General features: G+C 41.8%; 1 protein-coding gene across 2 annotated transcripts in view; it reads right to left on the bottom strand.

Moving 5' to 3' along the window:
- flt3 (fms related receptor tyrosine kinase 3) overlaps positions 1-17286 on the bottom strand; it is a 102657-nt gene that overhangs the window by 82230 nt on the left and 3141 nt on the right. The gene's annotated exons all lie outside the window — the stretch shown is intronic.

The following is a 17286-nucleotide window of genomic DNA, read 5'->3' as shown; positions in this document are numbered from 1 at the left end:
TAAGTTTCATGATAGAATTAATGTCACAGAACGCACACATCATGGTTCATAATTTATGCTTTAAAGCGAATCTATGGAACCATTTTTCCATAATTACAAACGTTTGTATATTAAAAAGAAAAGATGCTTTTTATAATCCATTAATTTATGGTAGTGAGCAATATTGCTGGTGGTAAAGCCAAGTACCTTGATAAACCAGTCAGGTCATAGCAAAGAAATGGAGGAAAGTAAAACATAAACCAGAGAAGGGGTGAAGATGCCAGGTTTCCTTACCTGGAGGATATTTAATGTACTGACTAGTTCAATAAATTCAAAAAACCTTCCTGCCCCTGATACAAAGCCTGAAAGCACATCTGCGCTGCATTTTCTATGTAGCTGTTACACTTAATTTTGCATTTTGTTATAGTTCCCACTCAATGCAGACCCAGTGGTGTGGCACCAGAGGCTTCTGTACCTAATGCCCAGTGGTAGGGGCAAAAAAATGGCCTGGCCTGGATGGTGGGGATCTTTGATGACGGATATTGCCTTCTTGAGGTAGCGCCTCCTATAGATGCTACTGATGGTGGGGTGAGATGTGCCCATGATTATCAAACAACACTCTTTTTTGTTATTTTCAGTTAAGGGCTATTTAAGAGATTAACTGGGTGAAACAATGTTATTGCTGAAACCTATTGAAATAGAAACTTTAATTCAAAAAGGAAAAATTAAAAAAATTATTTCTTGTATGTATAGTTTAATTCAAAAACAGGCAATTAAACAAGGAATTCATAAGTCAAGACAAAAATGGGAAACTGACTTGAATATTAAAATTGAAGAAACAAGTTGGTCAAAAGTATGACAAATACAACAAATGTCCGGCTAAGATTAGTGCAATATAATTTTTTACATCAATTATATATTACACCACAAAAAATAAATAAAATAAACCCAAATTTATCTGATCAATGCTTCCGATGTAATCAAGAAATTGGTACTTTTTTACATTCTACTTGGTCTTGTTTTAAAATTCAACCTTTTTGGACAAATTTAAGAGTTTTATTGGAACAAATTATTGGAACACAATTTCCACATAACCCAATACTATTTTTACTAGGCGATATTGAAGGGATAAAACCAAAACCCAAATTGAATAAATATCAGAAAGAACTCATAAAAATTGCATTGGCAGTAGCCAAAAAGGCTATTGCAGTTACTTGGAAATCGGATTCATACTTAAGTATAGATCGTTGGAAGAATGAAATCTTTAGCTGTATTCCACTTGAAAAAATTACTTATAATTTAAGATAAATATGAAACATTTCTGAAAATCTGGTGCCCTTATTTACAAAAGATAGGACTAAATATACAGGTGCTCTGAAGATAAAATTACAGGTTATTTGGGGAAAGAAACAAATATATATATTAAAGCTATTATGAACTCCATGGAGCATGTGGGGATCTTCCGATATCCAGGCAATCTTTCTTTCTTTCTATAGGGATATGTTAGGGGGGAGGGGGAAGGGCTGATAATTTTTTTTCTTCTGTAATCATTGAAAACTCAATAAAAAAAATTTAAAAATGCGCCCATGATGTATTGGCCGGAGTCCACTATTCTCTGCAGCTTCTTGAGTTCCTGTACATTTGAATAGTCATACCAGACCATGCTGCAACCACACTAGAACATGCACGTTGAGGTTTGCTGGGTTAAGTCGAAACTCCTTAACCTCCAGACACTGGCATACTTTCCTTATGATTGCATCCAATATGTTAATACCAGGAATTTAAAGCTGCTAATTCTGTCTACTGCCAATTATGCCATGACGCCAACAACATATATTCATTCTCTTTTTGTTTATTAAATGTAATTTTTGTAACCAGTAAAAACTGTAAGATGCCTTTTTAATGTAGCAAATACTGCAATTAACAAACTTGTTATTTTACAACTTTCTAACTTTGCTCTGCAACATAGTTGAAATATTTATTTGAAGTTCATATAGTTTCTGAGGACACATGGAAGCTAATTTCCTCTACTTTTTGGATTGGTAGCCTAGGTTATAACAGACGTGAATATATTGTATTGAAAAGCAATACATCAGAATCAGGTTTAATATCACTGGCGTATGTTGTGAAATCTGTTTTGCAGCAGCAGTACAATGCAATACATAATGAAAATGTAAATTTCAATAAGAAATATATATATATCTATATATATATAAAATTAAATAAGTCGTGCAAAAGGGAGCAAAAAAGAAAGGAAGCCAGAATAGTGAGGTAGTGTACACAAATTCATTGTCCGTTCAGAAACCTGATGGTGGAGGAGAAGAAGCTGCTTCTAAAATGTTGAACGTGTGGCTTCAGGCTCTTGTGCCCCCTCCTTAATAGTAGCAATGAGAAGGGAGGGCATGTCCTGGGTGATAATGGATGCAGTTTTTTGAGGAATCACCTTTTGAAGATTTTTTTGATGCTGGGGAGCTGATGCAGCTGGCCGAGTTTGCAACTTTCTACAGCTTATTCTGATCCTATGCAGAGGTTCTTTCATATGAGATGGTGATGCACCAGTTAGAATGCTCTCCACTGGTATACCTGTAGAAATTTGCTGGAGTCTTTGGTGTCTTACAAAATCTCCTCAAACTCCTAATAAAATATAGCCATTGTCATGCCTTCTTTGTAATTGCATCAATATCTCGGGCCCAGGATAGATCGTCAAAAATGTTGACACTTGGGAATTTGAAACTGCTCACCCTTTCCTCTGCTGATCCTTTGATGAGGACTGGTGTGTATTCCTTCAACTTCTCCTTCCTGGTCTACAATCAATTCTTCTGTCTTACTGACATTGCATGCAAGGTTGTTGTTGTGACACTACTCAACCAGCTGATCTAACTCCCTCCTGTATGACTCCTCATCACCATCTGAAATTTTGCTAAAAATAGTTGTGTCATTGCCAGATTTATAGATGGCATTTGAGGAGTGCCCAACCCCACAGTCATGAGTGTAGAGACGGTAGAGCAGTGGACTAAGCACAAGTCTTTGAAGTGCATCGGTGTTGATTATCAGTGAGGAGGATCTGCACTTAGTATAATCTTCTGATGAGGAAGTCAGGGATTCAGTTGCAGGGTGAGGTACAGAGACTCGGGACTTAGAGCTTGTTGATTAGTTCTGAGGGTATGATTGTGTAGAACACTGAGCCGTAATCAGTAAACAGTAGCCTGATGTAGATATTGCTATTGTCCATGTGGTATAAGTCTAAGTGGTGAGCCAGTGAGATTGCATCCACTGTAGAACTATTGTGGTGATAGGCAAATTGAAGTGGGTCTAGATCCTTGCTTAGACAGGAGTTAAATTTGGCCATGACCAACCTCTCAAAGCACTTAATCACATTAAAGTTGAGAGCAACTGGTTGATAGTCATTGAGGTAGGTCACCCTTCTCCTCTTGGGCACTGGTATGATTGTTTCCCTTTGAAAGCAGGCAGGAACCTCTGACTGCAGCAGTAGGAACTTGACAATGTTCTTGAACACTCCTATTATTTAGTTGTCACAGGTTTTCACCAGGTACACCATTGGGGCATGACACCTTGCATCGTTGCAGTTATGAAGGGTAAATAGGATTAATGTAAATAGCTATATTTACCTATAGTAGCTGAGTAGCCATACTTACCTAAACCATTTTAGTAATCTAGTTAATGAGGAGTACTCTTATGGGAAGTAAGCACACATATAGATGTGATAGTCAAATGATCTTTTACAGTGTACTGATTGACAGCTTCAGTACATGGAAGTTTCAGATAATCAAAAGTTTTATACACCACATTACTTAAAAAAAAGTGCATTTATGAACTTAGAAACATAGAAAACACACAGCACAATACGGGTCCTTTGACCCACAAAGCTGTGTGGAACATGTCCCTACCTTAGAACTATCTAGGCTTTACCCATAGCCTTCTATTTTTCTAAGCTCCATGTTGCCATCCAGGAGACTTTTAAAAGACCCTATCTTTTCCGCCAACACCACCACCGCCGGCAGCCCATTCCACGCACTCACCACTCTCTGCGTAAAAAACTTATCCCTGACATCTCCTCTGTACCTACTTCCAAGCACCTTAAAACTGTGCCCTCTCATTCTAGTCATTTCAGCCCTGGGGAAAAGCCTCTGATTATCCACATGATCAATGCCTCTCATTATCTTGTACACCTCTATCAAGTCACCTCCCATCCTCTGTTGCTCCAAGGAGAAAAGGCCAAGTTCACTCAACCTATTCTCCTAAGGCATGCTCCCCAATTCAGGCAACATCTCTGTAAATCTCCTCTGCACCCTTTCTATGGTTTCCACGTCCTTCCTATATGAGGCAACCAGAATTGGGCACAGTACTCCAAGTAGGATCTGACCAGGGTCCTATATAACTGCAACATCACCTCTCAGCTCTGAAACTCAATCCCACGATTGATGAAGGCCAATGCACCATATGCCTTCTTAACCACAGAGTCAATCTGCATAGCAGCTTTAAGTGTCCTATGGACTCAGACCCCCAAATCCCTCTGATCCTTCACACTGCCAAGAGTCCTACCACTAATGCTGTATTCTGCCATCATATTTGACCTACCAAATGAACCACCTCACACTTATCTGGGTTGAATTCCATCTGCCACTTCTCAGCTCAGTTTTGCATCCTATCAATGTCCCGTTGTAAACTCTAACAGCCCTCCACACTATCCACAACACCCCCAACGTTTGTGTCATCAGCAAATTTACTAACCCATCCCTCCACTTCCTCAACCAGGTCATTTATAAAAATCACCAAGAGTAGGAGTCCCAAAACAGATCCCTCAGGCACACTACTGGTCACTGGCCTCCATGCAGAATATGACCCGTCTACAACCACTCTTTGCCTTCTGTGAGCAAGCCAGTTCTGGATTCACCGAGCAATATTCCCTTGGTTTCCATGCTTCCTTACTTTCTCAATAAGCCTTGCATTGGGTACCTTATCAAATGCCTTGCTGAAATCCATATACACTACATCTATGGCTCTACCTTCATCAATGTGCTTAGTCACATTCTCAAAAAATTCAAACAGGCTCGTAAGGCACGACCTGCCTTTGACAAAGCTATGCTGACTATTCCTAATCATATTATGTCTCTCCAAATGTTCATAAATCCTGCCTTTCAGGATCTTCTCCATCAACGTACCAACCACTGAAGTAAGACTCACTGGCCTCTAATTTCCTGGGCTACCCCTACTCCCTTTCTTGAATAAGGGAACAACATCTACAACTCTCCAATCTTCCGGAACCTCTCCCATCCTCATTGATGATGCAAAGGTCATTGCCAGCGGCTCAGCAATCTCCTCCCTTGCTTCCCACAGTAGCTTGGGGTACATCCCATCCAGTCCCGGTGACTTATCCAACTTGATGATTTCCAAAAGTTCCAGCACATCCTCTTTCTTAATATCTACATTCTCAAACTTTTCAGTCCACTGCGAGTCATCCCTACAATTGCCAAGATCCTTTTCCGTAGTGAATACTGAAGTATTCATTAAGTACCTCCACTATCTCCTCCTGTTCCATGCACACCTTCCCACTATCACACTTGATAGGTCCTATTCTCTCACATCCTATCCTCTTACTCTTCACATACTTGTAAATGCCTTGGGGTTTTCCTTAATCCTTCCACCAAGGCCTTCTCATGGCCCTTTCTGGCTCTCCTAATTTCATTCTTAAGCTCCTTCCTGCTAGCCTTATAATCTTCTAGATTCATATCATTACCTAGTTTTTTGAACCTTTCGTAAGCTCTTCTTCTTACTTGAGGGTGTGGTAAAAAGATGCATGTAATTTTATTCACCCAGTTGCCTATAGACCTTTCTCAAGGCAAACATTCTTAAACAACAAGACAAACTTATATTGGCATTTTTCCAGTTGGAGAACTGAAGGGTCAGAGATTTTTTCAGACCCAGGCAACTTTTTCCAGTTGAAGAAGAAACAATATCTCTACCTCTCGTGAGAGTGTTGTTGCATGAATGAAGTCACTGAAGAAAGGTTTCAAAGTTACACTTAATTTCAGAGAAATGTATACAATATACATCCTGAAACACTTTTTCTTTGCAACCATCAACGAAAACAGAGGAGTGCCCCCCAAAGAATGATTGACAGTTAAATGTTAGAACCCCAAAGACTCACCCTCCCATGTGTAAGTGGCAGCAAAGCAACAATCACAGCTCCTCCACAGCAAAAAAAAAGCATCAGCACCCACCACTGAGCACTCAAGCATGCAGCAAAGCATCAGCGAAGACATAGACTTGCAGTACCCCAAAGACTACTCGCTCACCCGGTATTTTGATATCTCTCTCTCTCTCTCTCTCTCTCTCTCTCTCTCTCCCCCCCCCCTCCCCCTCTCCCTCTCCCTCTCCCCCCCAATAGGGGAAAAAGAGGTATCCTGTTTCACAGCGAAAGGGGAGACATAACATACAACTCACTGATTTATAATGTTAAAAGTCCATTGCATCACCTTTTCCGAGCTCTGTGTCCAAAGAACTTGGGTCTCTGGGCACACAGCCAGCAGTCAGCTTGCTGCTTTCGATACTCCTTCTCCCAGGAAATACCCGAATTCCTGCAGAGGCACCGACCTTCGGTCTGCCCATCTCCAGAGCTATGAGATCCTGAGACTCCGAAGGTGAGCTAATCTCCTAGGTCGCATCCTTGGCATATCAAATAAAGGTACTGGTAGATATGAAGCAGCTTCTTTATTCAGCAAAACAAGATACAGCAGGCATCATATTGAGGCACTTTCAGTTAAAAGGTCTGGCTGGCCCAATGTGGGGCTCAATATTTTATGTGCTAAGCATCAAAGGAGAATTCTGTATTTGCAATGCATCCACAATGCTTTCTGTGAAACTACACACAGACTTCACACCTCCTGATTTGCACCCACAACAAATACATTGAAATGAATTTTAATTAGCGTTGTCTGGGCTGTGATTCAAGGCTCTTAGGAACCTATTGTTCAGAGCTGTATGTTAAATTTACTATTTGTATTCAGATTTGAAGATTGATGGCTGAAATCATTTGCTAAACATAAATGTGCTAAATCCAAAAATTGCTCTAAAAAGAGTTTGTTGGTCCTTGAGTCAAGGAACTTGGACAAGCGACGTGGCAGATTGTAACATTGAAACAATGTCATGCTGGTGTCCCCTCTTGCTGTTTCAGGAACCATCTCCCTGTCTCTCACGAGTGTGAGTGTGAGTGTGAGAGAGAGAGAGAGAGAGTGTGAGTGTGAGTGTGAGTGTGAGAGAGAGAGAGAGAGAGAGAGAGAGAGAGAGAGAGAGAGAGTCTGTCTGAGATGTCAGAGTGTTGGAATGGACAGTAGTTTTTGATGGATTCTAGATCATGGTCGTCTCTTTAGGAGCTTTGCTGTTGCTTGTATAGTGGGCTGTGGGGGTTTGATGCTTTTACTGCTGCTTTCAGTGGAGTAAAGGAAATTACAGTGTTATGAGAGAGGAGTTGGCTAAAGTTAATTGGAAGGAGATATGCTGGCAGGGATGACAGCAGAGCAACAATGGTGTGAGTTTTGGGAAAAATGAGGTAGGTGCAGGATAGATGTATTCCAAGAATGAAGAAATACTCAAATGGCAAAATACTACAACCACAGCTGACAAGGGAAGTCAAAGCTAATGTAAAAGCAAAAGAGAGGGCATACAGCAAAACAAAAATTAGTGGGAAGAGAGCAACTAAAAGAATCATTAGAAGGGAAAAGATTAAATATGAAAGCACGCTTGTCCGTGCAGCCGGTGTGTCGAGCTGCTGCAGCTCCTAAGGGACTGCGTTAGGGAACTGGAGTTGCAGCTCAATGAAAGGAGTTATAGGCAGATGGTCACACCAGGGCCACAGGACACAGACAAGTGGGTAACAGTCAGGAGAGGGAAGGGGAAGAGTCAGGTACTAGAGATTACCCCTGCGGCTGTCCCCCTGAACAATAAGTACAGTACTCCTGTTTGAGTACTGTTGGGGGGCACAGCCTACCTGGGGGAAGCAACAGTGGCCGTGCCTCTGGCACAGAGTCTGGCCCTGTAGCTCAGAAGGGTAGGGAAAGGGAGAAGAAGGCAGTAGTGATAGGGGACTCTATAGTTAGGGGGTCAGACAGGCGATTCTGTGGATGCAGGAAAGAAACTCTGATTGCAGTTTGCCTCCCAGGTGCCAGGGTCCATGATGTTTCAGATTGTGTCCACGATATCCTGCAGTGGAAGGGAGAACAGCCAGAGGTCATGGTACATATTGGTACCAATGACATAGGTAGGAAAAGGGAGGAGGTCCTGAAAACAGACTACAGGGAGTTAGGAAAGAAGCTGAGAAGCAGGACCTCAAAGGTAGTAATCTCAGGATTACTGGCTGTGCCATGCAACAATGAGTATAGGAATAGAATGAGGTGGAGGATAAATGCCTGGCTGAGGGATTGGAGCAGGGGGCAAGGATTCAGATTTCTGGATCATTAGGACCAATTTTTGGGGCAGGTGTGACCTGTACAAGGACAGATTGCACTTGAATCCCAGGGGGACCAATATCCTGGCGGGGAGGTTTGCTAAGGCTATTCGGGAGAGTTTAAACTAGAATTGTTGGGGGGTGGGAATAAAACTGCAGAGACTGCAGAAGAGGCAGTTGGCTCACAAACAGAGAAAGCTTGGAGACAGTGCGTGAGAAGGGATAGGCAGGTGATAGAGAAGGGACATGCTCAGACCGACAGTTTGCAGTGTCTATTTTAATGCAAATAGTATTGTGAACAAAGCAGATGAGCTTAGAGCTATATTTTGGTGGCCATTATAGAGACTTGGATGGCTCAGAGAGAGGAATGGATACTTCAAATACCAGGCTTTAGATGTTTCAGAAAGAACAGGAAGGGAGGCAAAAGAGGAGGGGGTTTGGCACTGTTGATCAGAGATAGTGTCACAGCTGCAGAAAAGGTGGATGTCACGGAGGGATTGTCTACGGAGTCTCTATGGGTGGAAATTAGGAACAGGAAGGGGTCAATAACTTTACTGGGTGTTTTTTATATGCCGCTCAATAGTAAGAGGAATATCAAGGAGCAGATAGGGAAACAGATCCTGGAAAGGTGTAATAATAAGAGTTGACATGATGGGAGATTTTAATTTCCCAAATATTGATTGACATCTCACTAGAGCAAGGGGTTTAGATGGGGTGGAGTTTGTTAGGTGTGTTCAGGAAGGTTTCTTGACACAATATGTAGATAAGCCTCCAAGGGGAGAGGCTGTACTTGATTTGGTGTTAGGAAATGAAACTGGGTCAGGTGTCAGATCTCTCAGTGGAAGAGCATTTTGGAGATAGTGATCACAATTCTATCTCCTTTACAATAGCATTGGAGAGAGATAGGAACAGACAAGTTAGAAAAGTGTTTAATTGGAGTAAGGGGAATTAGGAGGCTATCAGGCAGGAACTTGGAAGCTTAAATTGGGAACAGATGCTCTCAGGGAAATGTACAGAAGAAATGTTGCAAATGTTCAGGGGATATTTGTACGGAGTTCTGCATAGGTGCGTTCCAATGAGACAGGGAAGTTATGGTAGGGTACAGGGACCATGGTGTACAAAGACTGTAATAAATCTGGTTAAGAAGAAAAGCTTACAAAAGGTTCAGAGAACTAGGTAAGATTAGAGATCCAGAAGATTATAAGACAAACAGAAAGGAATTTAAAAGAGAAATTAGGAGAGCCAGAAGGGGCCATGAGAAGGCCTTGGTGGGCAGGATTAAGGAAAACCACAAAACATTCTACAAGTGTGCGAAGAGCAAGAGGATAAGACGTGAAAGAATAATACCTATCAAGTGTGACAGTGGGAAAGGGTGTATGGAACCGGAAGAAATATCGGAGGTGCTTAATGAATACTATATTTCAATATTCACTATGGAAAAGGACCTTGGTGATTGTAGTGATGACTTGCAGCGGACTGAAAAGCTTGAGCATGTAGCTATTAAGAAAGAGGATGTGCTGGAGCTTTTGGAAAGCATAAAGTTGGATGAGTCACCAGGACCAGATGAGATGTACCCCAGGCTACTGTGGGAGGCGAGGGAGGAGATTGCTGAGCCTCTGGCGATGATCTTTGCATCATCAATGAGGACAGGAGAGGTTCCCGAGGATTGGAGGGTTGCATATCTTGTTCCCTTATTCAAAAACGGGAGTAGAGGTGGTCCAGGAAATTATAGACCAGTGAGTCTTACTTCAGTAAACTGATGGAGAAGATCCTGAGAGGCAGGATTTATGAATTATGAGGTATAATATAATTAGGAATAGTCAACATGGCTTTGTCAAAGGTAGGTCATGCCTTATGAGCCTGATTGAATTTTTTGAGGATGTGACTAAACACATTGATGAAGGAAGAGCTGTAGATGAGGTGTAAATGGATTTTAGCAAGGCATTTGATAAGGTATCCCATGCAAAGCTTATTGAGAAAGTAAGGAGGCATGGGATCCAGGAGGACATTGCTTTGTGGATCCAGAAATGGCTTGCCCACAGAAAGCAAAGAGTGGTTGTAGATGGGTCATATTCTGCATGGAGGTCGGTGACCAGTGGTGTGTCTCACGGATCTATTCTTGGACCCTTACTCTTTGTGATTTTTATAAATGACCTGGATGAGGAAATGAAGGGATGAGTTAGTAAGTTTGTACTTAGTAAGATGTTTGTAACTTAGTAAGTAAGTAAGATGATACAAAGGTTGGGGGTGTTGTGGATAGTGTGGAGGGCTGCCAGAGGTTACAGAAGGACATTGATAGGATGCAAAACTGGGCTGAGAAGTGGCAAATGGAATTCAACCCAGCTAAGTATGAAGTGGTTCATTTTGGTAGGTCAAATATGATGGCAGAATATAGTATTGATGTTAAGACTCTTGGCAGTGTGGAGGATCAGAGGGAACTTGGGGTCTGAGTCAATAGGATGCTCAAAACAGCTGTGCAGGTTGACTATATGGTTAAAAAGGTGTACAATGAATTGGCCTTCATCAATCGTGGAATTGAATTTAGGAGCCGAGAGGTAATGTTGCAGCTACATCGGACCCTGGTCAGACCCCCACTTGGAGTACTGTGCTCAGTTCTGGTCACCTCACTACAGGAAGGATGTGGAAACCATAGAAAGGGTGCAGAAGAGATTTACAAGGATATTGCCTGGATTGGGGAGCATGCCTTATGAACTCGGTCTTTTCTCCTTGGAGCGATGGAGGATGAGAGGTGACCTGAAAGAGGTGTATAAGATGATGAGAGGCATTGATCATGTGAATAGTCAGAGGCTTTTTCCCAGGGCTGAAATGGCTGCCACAAGAGGGCATAGGTTTAAGGTGCTTGAGAATAGGTACAGAGGAGATGTCAGGGGTAAGTTTTTTTACACAGAGTGGTGAGTGCATGGCAACAGTTGTCTGCCGGCAACAGTGGTGGAGCTGGATATGATAGGATCTTTCAAGAGTCTTTTGGATAGGTACACGGAGCTTAGAAAAATAAAGGGCTATGGGTAACCCTAGTAATTTCTAAGGTAGGGACATGTTCGGCACAACCATGTGGGCCAAGGGGCCTGTATTGTGCTGTAGGTGTTCTATGTTTCTAAGCTAGCAAACAATATCAAAGTGGATATTAAAAGCTTTGTCAAGCATGTAAAAAAAAGGAGATGAGAATGGATATAGGACCACTAGAAAATGAGGCTGGAGAAATAATAACGGGGGGCAAAGAGATGGCAGATGAACTAAATGAGTATTTTGCATCAGTCTTCACTGTGGAAGACACCAGCAGTGTGCCAGATGTTGTAGTGTGTGAAGAAAGGGTAGTGCTTAAAAAGCTTAAAGAACTAAGGGTATGTAAGTCACATGGACCAGATGAAATGCACACTAGGGTTCTAAAAAGAGGTAGCAGTAGAGATCTTCCAAAAATTATTGGACTCTGGCATGGTGCCAGAGGACTGAAAAATTGCAAATATCACCCCACTCTTTAAGAAAGGAGAAAGGCAGCAGAAAGGATTTTATAGACCAGTTAGTCTCACCCTCACTGGTTGGGAAGATGTTTGAGTCAGTTGTTAAGGATGAGGTTATTGGCGTACTTGGTGACACAGGACAAAATGGGACAAAGTCAGCATGGTTTCCTTCAGGGAAAATCTTGCTTGACGAACCTGTTGAAATTCTTTGAGGAGATTTCATGAAGGATAGATGAAGGGGATGTTTGGATGTTGTATATTTGGTCTTTATGGATGCCTTTGACAAGGTATCACACATGAGGCTGCTTACCAAGTTAGGAGCCCATGATATTACAGGATGGTTACTAACATGGTTAGAGCATTAGCTGATTGGTAGGAGGGAGCGAGTAGGAATAAAATTATCCTTGTCTGGTTGGCTAGTGGTGTTCCACAGGGATCATTGTTGGGAGCTCTTCTTTTTATGCTGTATTTCAATGATTTAGATGGTGGAGTAGATGAATTTGTTGCCAAATTTGCAGATGATACAAAAGTTGGTGGAGAGGCAGGTAGTGTTGAGGAAACAGGTAGGGTGCAGAAGGACTTGGACGGATTAGGAGAATGGGTAAAAAAGTGGCAAATAAAATACAATATTGGAAAAAGCATGGTCATGCACTTTGGTAGTAGAAATAAATGTGCAGACTAGTTTTTAAATGGAGAGAAAATCCAAACATCTGACATGTAAAGGGACTTGGGAGTCCTTGTGCAAAACGCCCTGAAGGTTAATTTGCAGGTTGAACTGGTGGTGAGGAAGGCAAATGCAATGTTGGTATTCATTTCAAGTGGTCCAGAATACAAGAGCAGGGATATGATGCCCAGGCATTATAAGGCACTGGTAAGGCCTCACCATGAGTGTTGTGAACAATTTTGGACTCCTCATCTAAGAAAAGATGTGCTGGCATTAGAGAGGCTTCAGAGGAGCTTCACAAGGACGATTCTGGGAGTGAAAGGGTCATATGAAAAACATTTGATGGCTCTGGGTCTATACTTACTGGAATTTAGAAGGGTGAGGGGGGATCTCTTTGAAACCTTTCGGATATTGAAAGGCCTAGACAGAGTAGATGTGGAAAGGATGTTTCCCATGGTGGGGGACTCTAGGACAAGAAGGCACAGCCTCAGGATAGAGGGGCATCCATTTTAAACAGAGATGCGGAGAAATTTCTTTAGCTAGAGGGTGGTGAATTGGTGGAACTTGTTAGCATAGGCAGCTGTGGATGCCAGGTTGATAGGTGTACTTAAGGCAGAGCTTGACAGGTTCTTGATTGGACATAGCATCAACGGTCATGGGGAGAAGGCTGGGGAATGGGGCTGAGGAGGGGGAGAAAAGGATCAGCCATGATTGAATGGCAGAGCAGACTTGATTGGCCAAATGGCCTAATCTGCTCCTATCTCTTATGATCTTATAATCTATTATTAATCTGCATTTCCAAAGGTATTAAATGGCCTCAGTATGTTATCATTTAGCTAGTTTCATGAAGGTAATTTAGTTTTATTTCTAACAGATTGACATCATGTATCCAGGTAGCCTTGCAGCAATGTGAACCAACAGCAGCAGCAGCAGCAGCAGGATTGTATTCCACCACAATCTGTATTTCATGATGAGGTACAGTCTTTATTTTATTGCTATCATGTATGATGCAAGAAGAGTGTGGAAGAGCATACTGTTGGATGCCAAAATGAAGTAGAACCCAAACCAAATACATGTGAAATAGAACAATCAGCATGCAATAAGCACATCTGAGTATTCACATAACCAACCAAGTTGATTGAAGTTCTATGTCTACTTGTATTTAGTGGCTACTAAGGAGGGGGAGGCTCCATGAACATTCCCAACTTCAATGGTGCTGGATTCCCGAATTTGAGTATGAAAGAAAAAGCTAAAATATCTACATCCATCTTCAAATCAAAGTGATGATCAGTCTCAGCTTTCTTCTGAGAGTCCCCAATTTTGCAGAAACCATTCTGCAACCAATTCAATTTACTTCTCATGTTGTAACGTAGCAACTAAGAGTACTAGATGTGACAAATATGACAACATTAGACTAATCAGGCTCTTATGTTGAAAACTTGATCTCTGGATTGGCTATGCTTCGAACCAGAGTACTGACATTTATCCAACAATGGAGAGTATTACCCAGCCAGATCTTGCCTACAAATGGAAAGATTAACCCTGATGGAATAATCACTGCACAATGAGTCTGCTCTCAATTATCATTCACAAATTCCAGAGGTGAGTGGCAACTCTTGATACCATTATGTTATATGGCTGAGTGTGGCACTATATATTGAAACTGAAGTCAGTAGGCATAATGGGATGCAGGCTTAGGGTTGAAGTCATGCCTGGCAAAAACTAAATTTATTGTGGTTGTTGACAATTAATTATCCTAGTCTTAAGACAACAGTTTCAAAAGTTATCATCTTTAAGGTCAGAAGTGGAAATGTTTACTGATATTTATACAGCATCCTAATTCCGTTTGCAACTCCTCAGAAAAAGCTGTTTGTATCGAAACTGCAAGATTGGAACAACATTAAGATGCAAGCTGAAAAGTAGCTAGTATTATCTGTGCACAGGTAATAAATAATAATGTATGAGAAGAGATGATTAGCCCTTGACATTCAACAATGTTATCATCAATTGGTCACCCATTATCAGCATCCTATGAAACGCCAAGATTTCAACTGGATCGGTTACATACATGCAATGTTCCATGTGGTGGCCGACTTGCACTCTAACATCTTTTCATCAGCTACAAAACACAAGTCAGGAATGTAATGACAGTAGAGGAGGTCAGGCCTCCAACTCCATTACAAGCCACCTTTGGGCCTCCGTCCTCCAGATACGCAGACATCAGACTTCTGACTTACGGGCACGACAAGCCTTGCGTTTCAACCTTTGGGTCTCAACCTCTGGACTCGTGGATTTGATCTTCAACCTTCAGGCTTCAACCTCAGGTATCAGCTACAGAACTCAATGATTATGGGGATCTGAACTCTGGGCGTTGACCTCTGGACTCACATGGACCTTCAACCCTGGGACTATCTATCCAACCTGAGGGAGGTCACCGGCCCTTGTGTTTCCTACCCACATGGACCTCTGATCGTGGAACTTGCCATCTGGGGGTGGGGGGGGGGAAGGTTTCAGCAGCCCTCAGCCTCAGGGTCTGCTGAACACACTTATTGACCACAGAGATTGGTGGCCTTGACCCAACCCCCAGAGATTGGTGGCCTTGACCCAACCCCCAGAGATTGTTGGCCTTTGACTGCAGAGTGCTTCAACCTGGACTTCAATCACTAGCTCCTGCCCCAACTCTTTACTTATTGTTCTGGCCTCTAACTCCCCTTTATCCTTGTCCCTAAATCCTACCTTGACCACTAACTCCCCACACTGAGTCTCGAGCATGATGGATATTGCTGCTCAGCCCCATCTTGACCTCAAGTCTGACTCTTGAATGTGGTCTGACTAATGCCTTATAAAGCTTCAGTGTTATATCCTTGCTTTATATTCTCATCCTCTAGAAATGAATAATAAAATTCCATTTGCCTTCCTTATTACCGACTCGACCTGCAAGTTAACCTTTAGGGAATCCTGCATTATCTCTTTGCTTTGAATCTCTTAGTTTTGAATTTGCTGTGAATTGTTTTGAATAAACCATTAGAAAATAGTTTTGTTGCAGATTACTTGGAATAGATTAGAACTTTATTGTCATTGCTCAAGACAATGTGATTGCAGTGCTACTTCACTCCATGTAAAGCAGATATTTACAATGCATGCATTTCAGCTTAATAAAGAAATCCTACATTATATACACCAAGTGACTTTGATAGTCCATAACATTCAAAGGCCATTTGCAAGCCAGGATGCAGTATTAATCAGCTACACAACAGCCCTCAGGAAGAAGTTACTTTTCAGTCATACTGTCTTGACTAAAATGTTTCTGTATCTCCTACCAAATGGCAGGAGATTGAACAGACTTTGTCTGGGATGGGATGGGATGATATTACGACTGCGGCGTAAGCATCGAGAGTTGTAGATTGTCTCCAGGTCTGGTAGTTGAGTCTCAATAATGTGCTGAGCCATCCTAATCATCCAATGGAGTACTTTCTGATCTATCTTGCTGCAGTTAGAGTACCACACTGTCATTCCATACGTCAGTATGCTCTCTATCGCACATCGATAAAAGTTGGCCAACAATTTTTGGGACAGATTAGTTCTCCTTAAGCATCCCAGATAGTATAGTTGGTGATGTGCCTTACCAGTTATTGAGGTTGTGTTGACGGACTGAGAGAGCTCTTTGGTAATGTTCATCCCCAAAAAACTTGGATCTGGAAACCCTTTCCACTATCTCACCATTTACGAATAGCGGCCTTCCTGAAGTCAATTATAATTTTTTTTTGCCTTCTTGATGTTGAGAGATCATCATTTAGCAAGTCCTTTGATACGATCTCACATGGGAGGCTGGCCAAGAAGTCAGTCACTTGGCATTTAGAATGATTTAGTAAATTGGATTAGACATTGGCTTCATGGAGTAGATGGTTGCCTCTCTGAATGAAGGCCTGTGACTAGTGATGTGCTGCAGGGATCAGTGCAGGGTCCATTGTTATTTGTCATCTGTATCAATGATCTGGATGATGCTGTGGTAAACTGGAAAGCAAATATGTAGACAGCACCAAGACTGGGGATGTAGCAATTAGTGAGGAAGGATATCAGAGTTTGCAGTGGAAACTGGACCATCTGATAAAATGGGCTGAAAAACGGCAGATGGAATTTAATGCAGACATATGTAAGGTCTTGTACCTTGTGAGGTTAAATCAGGATAGGACTTGCAGTGAATAGTAGGAAACTTAGGAGTGTGGTAGAATGGAGGGATCTGGGCATAATTCCCTGAAAAGGGCATCACAGGTAGATGAGGTTGTAAAGCGAGCATTTGGCACATTGGCCTTCATAAATCAAAGTACTGAGTACAGGAGTTAGGATGTTATGTTGAAGTTGTATTATACGTCGGTGAGGTTAATTTGAAATATTGTGTGTAGTTCTGGTCACCTATCTGCAGGAAATATATCAATAGGATTGAAAGAATGCAGAAAAAAATACTCATAAGGATGTCGCCATGACTTGAGGACCTGAGTTTAAAACCATAAGACCATAAGATATAGGAGCAGAAGTAGGTTATTGGCAAAGGATGAAAAGGCTAGAACTCTACTCCCTGGAGAATGAGGGGAGTTTCAACAGAGGTATATAAAATAATGAGGGGTATAAATAGGGTAAATGCAAACAAGGTTTTTCCACTGAGGCTGGGTGAGACTAGATCAAGAGGCCATGGGTTAAGA

Source organism: Hypanus sabinus, chromosome 3, assembly GCF_030144855.1.
Source record: "Hypanus sabinus isolate sHypSab1 chromosome 3, sHypSab1.hap1, whole genome shotgun sequence".
Classification (NCBI taxonomy): domain Eukaryota; kingdom Metazoa; phylum Chordata; class Chondrichthyes; order Myliobatiformes; family Dasyatidae; genus Hypanus; species Hypanus sabinus.
This window is presented reverse-complemented; position numbering and strand designations above follow the sequence as displayed.